Below are 12188 nucleotides of genomic sequence, written 5' to 3'. Positions count from 1 at the left end.
GTCCACTTGGTACTGCGGCCACTACTGGCCTATTGTACCAGCCCCATATGATAGATGATGGTGATTGTGGAGCAACTGGTGGAATGAAGATTGGCAGGGGAAACCGAAGTACTCGGAGAAAACCTGCCCCAGCGACACTTTGTCCATCACAAATTCCACATGACTATACCAGGTCTCGAACCCGGGCCGCAGCGGTGGGAAGCCGGCGACTAACCGCCTGAGCTATGGCTAGGGCCCTAAGCTTCTCTATGTCTGCTGTCAACCGTATGCACTTTGCGAGGTGGCGGAGACACTAGCGCCACTATATTCATGGTACCGAACTGTGTGGTACGAGCCTGGATAGCGCGATCGGTATAGCAACTGGCTACGGGCTGGACGACAGAGGAGTCGGAGTTCGAGTCCCAGTGAGGGCAAGATATTTCTTCTCTCGAAGACGTCCAGTCCGGTTCTGGGGCCCACCCAATCTCCTATCCAATAATTCCCCAGGAGTAAAGCGGCCGGGGCCTGAAGCCGACCACTCACTTCCAACCAATGCCGAGGTCAAGAATACCTGGATCTGTAAATTCACTCCCCCATACGTCTTCACGGTATAGTAATTAATTAGTTAAGCACAGGGAACGTAAGTGTGTGGCAGGAAATCTCTATAAAATATGCAACCTTTGTTGACGTCATTTTTTTTATAGAAAATTTTGTGTAGCCTTCGGTTTCATGGCAATGACTAATGAAGCATTGGAACTAAGCAAATGAAATTTGATACGGAGCTAGACCGGTAAACATACTTTACCTTGCGGAAGGAAAGTCTAGTTGGTCCAACCTCCAGTATGTCGATTTTGGTTCCAATCGCGTGTTGAAAGTGATGCACCCCCCACCGGCAGTGTAATTGCCTTATTTGCACCCCATTCAGACAGGAAAGCACAGCTACTGAGCCTACACACTTCCTTCCCATTATCAGCCCCATGTCAAAGAGCGCGATCTCTCCTTCTGACCCGTGAGAGAATGAAACAGGAAGCTGTCAGCAGGGCAGCACTCGTTTCGTATTTGTGAGGTCCCGAGTTAAAATCTTGGTTCGGAGCCGGCCATTTTAACTGAAATTTTCCATTATTTTCCCCACCCCTTGAGCAGTGCGGGGAAGTACCTCAAGTTAGGTCACGGCCGCGTCTTACTACAAATATCTGTTTACCAAATCATGATTTACACAGTGTAACACAATGCAGTAATGGCTGACAGCTACTCAAATCAGCGGCCCTTAACATAACATCCATTTGAATTACATGTATTTACAAATTGTATCAGTACATTTAAAACTGAGGGTGTTCGAGAACAGGGTGCTGAGGAGAATATCTGGACCGAAGAGAGATGAAGTGGCGGGAGGCTGGCATAATGAGGAGCTTCATAACTTGTACTCTTCGCCAAGTATAATTAGAGTGATCACGTCAAGGAGGTTGAGGTGGGAAGGGCATGTAACACGAATGGGGAAAAGAAGAATCCGTATATTTTGGCAGGGAAGCCAAAGGAAAAGGTAGACGTACGTGGGTGGATAATATTAAAATGAATCTTACAGAGATAGGATGGGGTGGTATGGACTAGATTAATCTGACTCAGGATAGGGTCCAGTGGCAGGATGTTGTGAACATCTTCGGGTTGGATATGTGAGCGACTGGTGGTGGCGACCTCTCAAGAAAAACTCAGCTCTATGGAGTTACTTTAGTTGTCAGTGAACTTTAATAATTCATATGTTTTAAACCTCATATATACATACATTGCGAAGTTTCACTTAATGCTTGGTTTCCCACTGATGAAGGTCGTCTTATGACGGATTCGGGTTAAAAAGGTAAAGTTGTAACTGTGCTTAACTAATTAAGCACTTCGCCATGAAAGTGTATGGGGGAGTCGATATATAGATCCACATTTTCTTTACTTTGGCACTAGTTGGAGGTGAGTGGTTAGCTTCACGCCCCGGCCGCTTTATCACCGGGGATAGGAGACTGGGTGGACCCCAGAGCCGGTCTGGACGACGTAGAGAAAAAAAAGTTCTTCACCCTAACGGGTCTCGAACTCCAACCACTCGGTCGTCCAGCTAACCCCCTGAAGGTCGCCTTATGACGGAAACATTTCAATGAAGTGATATAATTTGGCCAGAAAAAAAAATAAAGTATATAATTGGGTGGTGATATATAAAGTGATATTGCCAAAACAAACGGCGTCTCGAGTGGAACTAGATAAAAAGCCAGATAAGTCGTTCCCAAGGATCAGGAGGAGGTACATATCAGGGTCACAGGGACATACAGGGACAGCAGACTATTGTGTGAAGCCCACGAACTGGAAAGTCCCTGCGATGGGTCTCCTTTAAGAACTGCAGCAAGGGGAGTTTGAGACACACCTCGAGTTTACTGCGTCATGCCTCCCTGTGCTCTGGAATATCGATTTATTGGCCTTCAACAAGATCCCGTTCTGCGCCCGGGATATGGTTGCTTCCTTGTCAGTATCACTAGCATACAGTTGGTAAAAATTTAAAGAACGAATAACTCTCACATTGAAGAACTGAAGTTTACTCACGTAATCAGAAAAAAATATTGAGAATGGGGATTCCATTTGCATCCAGAAACTCTTACCCCAACCACTTAAACAGCCCTGGAAAATACGGTGTGAATTTCATAGCATCTTTGGGCGAGGTTTAGTAGGTCCACATTAGGAAGCAGAAAAGTTGCAAATTTTATGTTCATTTGTTCTAAGTACATCCGTTGCTGCATATTACACATACAGTAAATCCCATTGGATTGTATAAGCCACACCTAACCTCACTTTTAAGGCAGACAGATTTCAGGAAAGGAACTATATTTCATTGCAATGCCATATAGGAGCGGTTTCCAAATTTTAATGGCACCCCCACGTTCTTACTTTTGTGTGTATACAGAAGAGCTATTTCAATTAATATTTATAAAGATTTTACAACCGTTATACATTTTTAGAATTACACTGAATTTAACTATACATGTGCCCCTTTCTAACCAGCTCCTCGCACAGACTGAAAACCACAGCCACGAAGAATCAAAATCAACACAGCCTTTTTCATTTAATGTAGAAATTTATTTTAATTCCATTAAAATGCGCACAATCCAAAACAAAATTGTACATGTACAATCTCTATATATTATTACACGCAAGTGACGACTTTTGAAGTGACAGTGTTGTTCTTCGCGAAGCAATGATGGAGAGCTTGCATGGTATCCTGAAACAATAGAGCGTCACATGCATCAGTACTCTGCCCTTCAGAAGCCCTGCAAGATGTAACACGTGTTCTCATTAGTTACAATTTCGAATTCCCTGAAGTATACCAAGTTTCCCACCAATACAAAAGCAATATCCTCCAACTCAGCCTTCTCTTTGCCTCTACAAAAAACTTGAAATGTGATGTCATACGGTCTTATGGGCACTGCTACCAGACTACACGGCGCACTACATTTCACAGCAAACTATGGAACTACTGAAACATTCCTTCGGCACGATGATTAAGTTACACCAATGCTCGTTTAGGTAACCAGGAAATTCCACGTGAACACTGATCATGCATAAAGCTAATGTCAGCAAACATGCTGTCATACTCGTATGTTGGGTTGCATACTCGACAGGCTTACCGCTAAGAAAGTTTCTTCTATTGCTTGTCCTTGGTGCCACCGGAAGACCCCTTCGTTCCGCATGCGCAGTTGGAGCAAGTGCAGCCACTGCCGCATTTGCACCCGGAACCCTCGCATCCTGCGGGTAAACAGACGTTGAGAAACATGAAATAATTAATGCCTTATGCAAAATAAGGGCACGGCACATAACACTACTACAGCCCTAATGACAAATCATTTGAGCTTTTTTTTTTTCGTCTAAATATTTTAAAGGCCACGTTCCGGGCATTATAAACAAATGCCGAGCGGGTTGATATAGCGGTAAAGCTCAAAGACTCCTAATGGTGCTTGGTTCGAATTTCGACCGGAACACCAGAAATTCCTGAGATTCTTAATAGTTCTCCTCAGTTCCGCCAGAAAAATGCCAGGCAGTATTTTCCATTAAGCCATGACTGCTTCCTTCCAAATCCCTTCCAATTCATGCATGTTCTTATCGTTCGACGCAAAGAATCTTGTTACGGCCAGCGTCGTAAAGCAAGCAACAGAAATAAACTTATAATACAGAAGTTTTAACGCTCGCTCTGTTACAATTCTCGGTAGAAATATGAAATCAACTGAAATACACACTCACTATGTATGTAAGTGGATCGGCAAGGACCCCACTATTCGAATTAAACCTACATAACCCAAAGAAACTGATTTCCCAGCTATTCAAGTAACTGCCCGTCTTTTTATGGAACGTGGATGTTCATTACCGTGTTCACAACAGCCACACGAACCCAGTCCCATTCACATCCTATTCATTTGAGATACTGTATCAGATTTGGGGTCCTCGAAGCCTAACTATGAACGATACTCCTGTATTCTGGAAGGTAATGCCGTGTAGTTTGGTAAATCGTAGTAAATAGGAGTAACTTGCTGCCTCAGTCTTCACCTGAATACCAGACTAAACCGCGCCACATACCAAAGGACACCATCCTACATTTAATAACTATCCTACCATCTACGTCTAGGTCTCCCAAATGATCTCTTTCCCTCAGGTTTTCGAAGTAATATTACGTATGCATTTATAAATTCTAACATTCGTGCTACTTGCGTGTTTTTGGTAATACAAATCTCCGTGTTATACACAAATTTTAGAAACATAACCTCAAACACGTCACTTCTTCTCTCCCCCCCCCTCATACTGTACTTGCAGAATGTTGAACCGTTAGTATCGACGTTCATCGAAATAATATGTAAGAATTCAGTTCCTACATCACAGAAAACACACTATTCCTTCATTAGAAAGATTAGACGGTTAATGCTGTAGTTATTGTGAGAATCATATAACTCATGAACCTGCACTGTGTGTTAGAAAGATTAGACGGTTAATGCTGTAGTTATTGTGAGAATCATATAACTCATGAACCTGCACTGTGTGGGCAAGACGCTGAGTTCCTTAATTTTACAGTAGGTGGTACACATACTTTCCACCAGCGTAACAGAGAATCAATATTACTTCATGACAAACAGCGAAGCTTACATCAGTGGTAAGAACAGAGAGTGCCGTGTAACTCACCCTTTCCGCTTCCACAGCAGGGGTCTGGCATCTTGAGCGTTGTTCTTCTGTGTCTGCAGCGAGCTGTAGCACCAGTGAGCACAGCTGTCCCCTTTTATGCGACGGTTCCGCACGACCTGACCTGACTGCTGTCGTGACGTTGCTGACGCGACCTGCGCCGTGTGCAGTAGGCCGTAATGGCAACTTGTAAGTACAATGCCGTTACGTCATCCTACGTGCCCCCTTTCGTCACGGAATGAAACAAATGACAAATATTCCATTGACACTGTAAAGGACAGTGTTTACTACACGTACCACTGGGCGCGCTTTCCCTTCACGGTGTATTTACATGTATCGTATGATTTCTCACAGTAAATGGTGATTGTTTCCCTATGTAATGGAGGTGCAGTGTGCTTTGTGTGATGGAGGAACTGAATTATTAAATATTTTGATACCTCCACCGTAGCCCTGCAAGTCGCAGGAGGCGACGAAACGGGAATCCAGCGCCTGGGGGTGTAACTGGGGCACCATGTTCCTGGGAATATAAATGCGTGGACCTGGCCCCAGCGGGACTCGAACCCGAGAATGACGGCGCTGGTAAGGGCCAGCAGCGGTCATAAGGACTATAACCGCAAGTGTTCAGTTGGAAAATACGGGTAAAATTACTGGTCGTGAGTCTCGAGGGATTGTCGCCAAGACGAACTGATTGGCGGTAAACCGCCAGTCGTAAATAACTCTGATTCTGACTCTGACTCTGCGTCAAATGACTGAACCCTTCAGAGCATAGCGGTAACTATATGTACCACCAGATTTAACATTTAAATTTCGATTCTGCCCACACACCGTGTGTTTCTATACATCCAATTCTCCATACGTCTTCATGGCATAGTACTTAATTAGTTAAGCACAGGGACAACTTTACCTTAACATGATTCTCACAATAAACAGCGACTGTTTCCCTGAACATCAGTAACCGGCTGGGCTCTGTAATGGAGACGTAATGTGTTTCCTGTGTGGTTCGCATTGGATTCTTGCATATTTATATACTTTCGAGGCTTGAAAGACGTAAAACTGAATTCCTATTGAATTCGTCAGTTGCTACGGAGAATGTACTTTACGAGATGATTATTTTGTGTATAAAAAGCAAAATGTTCTTTTGCAGATAAGAGCGAAGGTAATACGTGTAATGTTTTAATATTGCCTTAGAATAAGAGCGACCTTGTGATCTTAAGTAATATATTGATCGCTTAAAATATTATAGCGCTGTTAATTGGGAACATAAACAACAAAATTACGAGGGAGAGTCATTAAATAGGTCACAAATGGAAGCAGTCCAGCTTCATGACAGTATAGGTAGCATATTAATAGCATATTCCTAGAGCTAAGTTAAAGAGATATATTAAAAAATAACGGGACAACCGCTATGATAGAATACGTTGTTTATAAGACTGTGCTGCAGAGGGCCGGAAGGCTTAGGCCTTTTTATATACATTTAGATTTCAATATAAAAAAGTCTAGGTAGCAGACGCATATGCGCATATTCATAGACTGCTTTCAGTAGTAAAAATGGCTACCGTGCTTGGGTGTATATTGTACTACCGAATAGGAGAGTTCTTTTGTGCTTTTTTATGGACAAAAGACTCACTGCAAAAGATATTCATAAAGAAATGTTTCCTGTTTACGGCAGGAAGTGTTTATCGCGTAGAGTGGTTCACAACTGGGTCGATACATTCCCTCAAGGGCGTTCGAAAGTCGCAGATGATGCCCGACCAGGTGCGGAAATGGCTGGCACAGGTGTATCAATGTTGATGGAGGATATGTCGAGAAATAAATGCGGAGATTTTTTTTCCCCCCTTGGCACTACAGCCCCAGTGGGCCTAGGCCTACCTCCATGAACTTCTCCGTTCACTTCGGTTTATCTAGATCTTAGACATATGGTAGGGCTCCTTGGGCGGGTGATCAGCTCGTCGAAAGGCCTCTACCTGTACACAAACACAGAAAAACGCACACACACAAACTAAACATCCATGCCCTGAGTGGGATTCGAACCCACGATCCCGGCTTCCGAGCGAGCGAAGACAGTGCACGCCTTAGACCGCTCGGCTACCGTGACCGGCGCGGAGAAGATTACACTTGGAAAATATAAACGGGTGCACAGACGTAGATGCCGAGATAAATCTTAAATTAACTGGATGTGAGAGCTGGATTGGAGGCAGGTGACCCAGCATGGGATGTTGTGATGTTAATTTGCTGCTGGTCCTCGCCAGCACAGTGATTCTTGGTTCCGAGTTCCAAGGGACCCATGACCCAATATTCTAATGTATAAAAATCCAATTCGTACCTCACAGGAAACACATTACGTCTCCGCTACAGAGCACAACCGGTTAATGATGTTTAGGGTAACAGTCGCTGTTTATTGTGAGAACCAAACGGAACACACAAATGCACTGTGTGGGCAGAATGCAGAATTATGTAATATATACAAATCCAGTCCGTACCTCACAGGAAACACACCCATTAGGTCTCCGCTACAGAGCCCAACCGGTTAATGCTGTTAAGGGAAACACTCGGTGTTTATTGTGAGAACCATACGGAACACATGAACACACCGTGTGGGCAGAATGCAGAATTATGTAATATATACAAATCCAGTCCGTACCTCACAGGAAACACACCCATTAGGTCTCCGCTACAGAGGCCAACCGGTTAATGCTGTTTAAGGAAACACTCTGTGTTTATTGTGAGAACCATACGGAACACATGAACACACCGTGTCGGCAGAATGCAGAGTTCTGTATTATACACGAATCCAGCCCGTACCTCACAGGGAACACACGCATTACGTCTCCGCTACAGAGCCCAACAGGTTAATGCTGTTTAGGGAAACAGCTGTCCCTATGCTCAACTAATTAAGCACTACGCCATGAAGGCGTATTGAGGAGTGGATATACAGAGCCACGTTTTATTGACTTCGCACTAGTTGGAGGTGGGTATTCAGCTTCACGTCCTGGCCGCTTTACCCCCGGAAATACACTGTGTGGGAAAAGTGCATACTTCTCGTTATGTTTAAGCGGGCGGTATATTAAAAAACTATTAGCTTTCCAATTCCAGAAGGATTGTCACACATCAATGGGTCTGCCAGCCCTAGCCGCGCGTGAAGCAGGACAAGATATTGACCTCGGCCGCTCAGTTCTCAAGGCTGATTCATTTGAAACGCAATAACCGCTTTGACTTTGCTGGAAGGCGCCAAGGATCACCCAACGTAGCGTGTGCAGTGGTGGGGCGAAGTCCGAGGCTGGGAGCACAGAGGGATTAGGGCGTGAGTCACACAAGATGCTGTATTATGTTCGAGGATCCACCCCCTGTCTCCTTGTCCTCGTCTTTGGAACATACATCATATTCCTGTCATGTGACATGTATGCCGAAACATGTCCTAGACAGCAATACAACCTGCTCGATAAAACGATGTGTTAAATGTAATACATATCAGTTATAGCGATTTACATAATAGGACGCAACACAAGACGAGTATGCAGGTCGGGCAAATAAGTTCCGAAACTGGTTTCTTAAAAATTTATTTTAAGAGCTGCAGATATTTTCCAAATTAATCTCCCTCCACTTCTTTACGGCGTTTCCAGCGCTTCGGCCACTGTTCCAAACAGTTCTTAAAATCCCGGACAGGAATGTGTGTCATTTTTTAACAGATGATGTAATGTCCTCAAGTCCGAGAAACGCTTTGGTTTCAGTACACTTGAGTTTTGGAAACAGCCAGAAGTCAGCTGGAGCCAAGGCAGGAGAGACTGGCGGATGGTCCATGGCAGAGATGCCTTTTCCTCCTAAAAACTGCGACACTTGAAGAATGTTTCGGCGCGTTGCCGTTGTGAAGAACCAATGAGCGGTCTCTCCACACTCCACGCTTGCGCCTCACGGCACCAGTACAACATGCCCACGCGGTATGTCTGATTAACAGCAGATTAACATTGTTTTGATATTGGACTTTGACATCCGCGACTTCATTGGCCTGGGGCAATTCTTCCATCTCCCTCTCCATGGACCGGAGTTTGGCCCGTTGGCGACTTCTGCAGTTTAACCCTGTCAGCCTTTATTGAGACAGATCGCAACATGGCATACAGAAATACGGTCCGATCCGCGGAGCATGCGCTCGTCATATGTCTGTCTTTTTTCAGCAATTCCAAAATCAGTATGATGGTACTATATATGGGGCCTCGCGCGCCCCTTCGGCCCCTTCACCCCTCCTCGCCTTACTGGCCAACGAGAGGCTGTTGCATTCGTAGTCAATAAGTTAGTGACGTTCTTTTGACACCCTTGATAACTAAAACTGGTGCCACGTAGTCGACAGCAGTGGCGGTGATGGGCGGACAGCAGTGGCGGTGACGGTCTTGCTAGCAGTGGGCCAGGCGACATACCACCAGAACTGGACAATGAAGGTAAAGGTAAAATTGTCATATTTCGATCCGGATTAAATAACCGACTAGCGATGGTTTTTATTGTTGTTATTATTAGTGGGGTGGGACTAAGTCCCTTGTACTGCGGCCACTTCTGGCCTATTGTACCAGCCCCAGATGATAGGTGAGGGTGATTGTGGAGCAATTGGTGGAATGAAGATTGGCAGGGGAAACCGAAGTACTCGGAGAAAACCTGCCCCAATGCCATTTTGTCCACCAGAAATCCCGCATGATCTGACCTGGGATCGAAACAGGGCCGCCGTGGTGGGAAGCCGGCGACTAACCGCTTGCGCCATGGCACGGCCATATTTTAGACAAAGTTCCTGCAACATTGGTACTGTCGGTAAAACAGACGAATATGCGTCACGCAGTTCTATTCCCCATATTTCCGAATCTGAGGAACTGAGCCTGCCAGCAAATCAGTTCAGAGCTTTATCAGTAAGGTACTCGCTTGGTGTTCGTCCTGTGAGTGGGTACAGACACGTTTTATTGCTCTAACTTCCAGGAACCTGCTTCAAGCGGATATGACTCATTTAAACTCAACACATGTTTGAAAATCACTAAATCATCAGAAATAAAACGAATCGGTTACGTCGATTCAAAGCAGTGTTTTATGATTCATTTTTACGGATTTTCTTAACGAAAGAGGCCACGCGGTGTTCGGGCCAATAGTTGAACCCGGAACATCATGTTTGTGGACAAGTGGCTTCGGGCATCGATAAAGCGATCTTTACCTGACTGGCTTATCGCTTAATGAATGATAAACACAAACACATTATGAGTTTATAGTTGATGGTCGCCAATATGGTTAATTTCCAGAGAATAACTTAAAGGTCTGTTGGAGGATGTGACGCCGTGTAGCCTGGTTAATCGTTACGAACTTTTCGGATGAACCTGCCGTTTGTATACGTATCCTAGTGTAAAATCCGTTGACATCAACGGGAATTCTCATCATTCGTTATAGTATAAGCTTTCATGCTGTTAACTTTCCCTGCTTTCTCCCGTTTTTCTTTCCAGTCCTACATGTTATCGATGGATGCGTCGACGCCGACGTTTTATGCCATCTCCCACGAATAGCAAACACAAATAGGCAATCATAAACCGTCTACTTCTAATGTATCTTACACTTCACATATCCACATCAAGATATCATCAGTAGGCAGAGGATAGACACAATATATTGAAACAAAGAGACCGCTCGTTCTTTCGTGACATTCCACGTTACATAACTTACGGATGTTAAAGATGTTAACGCTAGGGAATTAGCTGCTAAGTAATCAGAAATTGCGTCATTTCAGATATTTCATCTCACATTCATTTCTGATGCCTGTATATGGAGAAAGATATGATATACCATACGAATTCTCATCTATGTATGTATGTAACAAGCCTGTTTGAAACTAACTCCATTATGGAACCGCAGGACCCGGCTACTTGTCCCTATCCTGAGCCAGCTGAATCCAGTCCACAGTCTCATACTGTATTTCCGAAGAAACAGTCCTTTTTCCTGTACGTTAAGTCGCTTGTCCGGTTTTACGAGGGAAGTTTTGTACATATTCGGAAGCGTGCTCATTTTGTCCGTCCGTCACTACATCTCTTGCGCGGCGAGTCCTATAGTTTTTATTCTGGCAACCAAAATTTGAAGAAAAAAATGCCTTTGTTACCTTCAACGTGTCTGTCTGTCCGCCTGCGTGCAACCACTCGAGCACCGCTCAGTCGATTTTCAATTAAAATTCTTTCGACTTGCGCATTAAATTAGCAACCAATAGACTTACGTTTCGAATCCTTTTTGGACTCACGCCATGTTTATAAATGCTCTCTCTGGTGGATCAAATCATAACCCTTAGCGAACCATAATACTGTATTGATTAACCTAGTTATTTTTAATATTTTAAAAGTTTAAATGTCAATAGTATATTATTTGATGTCAATTTATTAATTTTATAATAAAATCATATAAAAAGTAAAGCTATGCCTGTAACAGGACGTCGAGGCTCCCATAATTTCTAGACAATAGGCCCACAGATGGCGGTGAGGTTGCCAGCCTTACACGCTGGCCACTCTATACCTGTACTCATTTCTGTTAGAGACTGAGTCCACCCCAGGGCCATAGTGCGACTGGAAGGATTAGGCCAATTGAAAAATCCAATGGCCTGATCGGGAATCGAATCTGCGAGCATAATGCCTCAACCGCATGTCGGGGTTTCAGTGCAGTAGGAGGTAGAATGCTGAGAGATGGGCCTGATTCTTGAGGTTCAGCAATGTTGTACATATCCTGGTATAAGGGTCTCGACTTACGATTTTTCGGTTTATGACCCGTTTTCAGGGACGCATGAAGTCGTACATCCGAGATACGACTAATTAAAGAAAAGTGAGCGAATATGCCAGGAATGTTACAGTGTTTCTGCCTCACACATGAGGCGTGGAATCATAAACATCGCACAGCTGTCTGAGACTGGATTTGGATTTGTGTTCGGTATAAATCTTTCTCCTTCTTCGAGCCTAAAAACTGTCTAAATAAGTTTTTAAAATACAGAAAATACACCGCGATCCCGTTACGAAGACCAC

The 12188-nt window shown here is 44.2% G+C and overlaps 1 long non-coding RNA gene across 1 annotated transcript; it reads right to left on the bottom strand.

Annotated features, from left to right (window-relative positions):
* Nucleotides 1-3065: 3065 nt before the first annotated feature.
* On the bottom strand, nt 3066-5293 carry LOC111874143. The gene is made up of 3 exons (XR_002844493.2): nt 5176-5293; nt 3636-3753; nt 3066-3229 (listed from the first exon to the last, which is right to left on the bottom strand). It is a non-coding gene; the product is annotated as an uncharacterized LOC111874143 (long non-coding RNA).
* Nucleotides 5294-12188: the final 6895 nt, after the last annotated feature.

This window comes from Cryptotermes secundus, unplaced genomic scaffold (assembly GCF_002891405.2).
Source record: "Cryptotermes secundus unplaced genomic scaffold, Csec_1.0 scaffold26, whole genome shotgun sequence".
Classification (NCBI taxonomy): domain Eukaryota; kingdom Metazoa; phylum Arthropoda; class Insecta; order Blattodea; family Kalotermitidae; genus Cryptotermes; species Cryptotermes secundus.
This window is presented reverse-complemented; position numbering and strand designations above follow the sequence as displayed.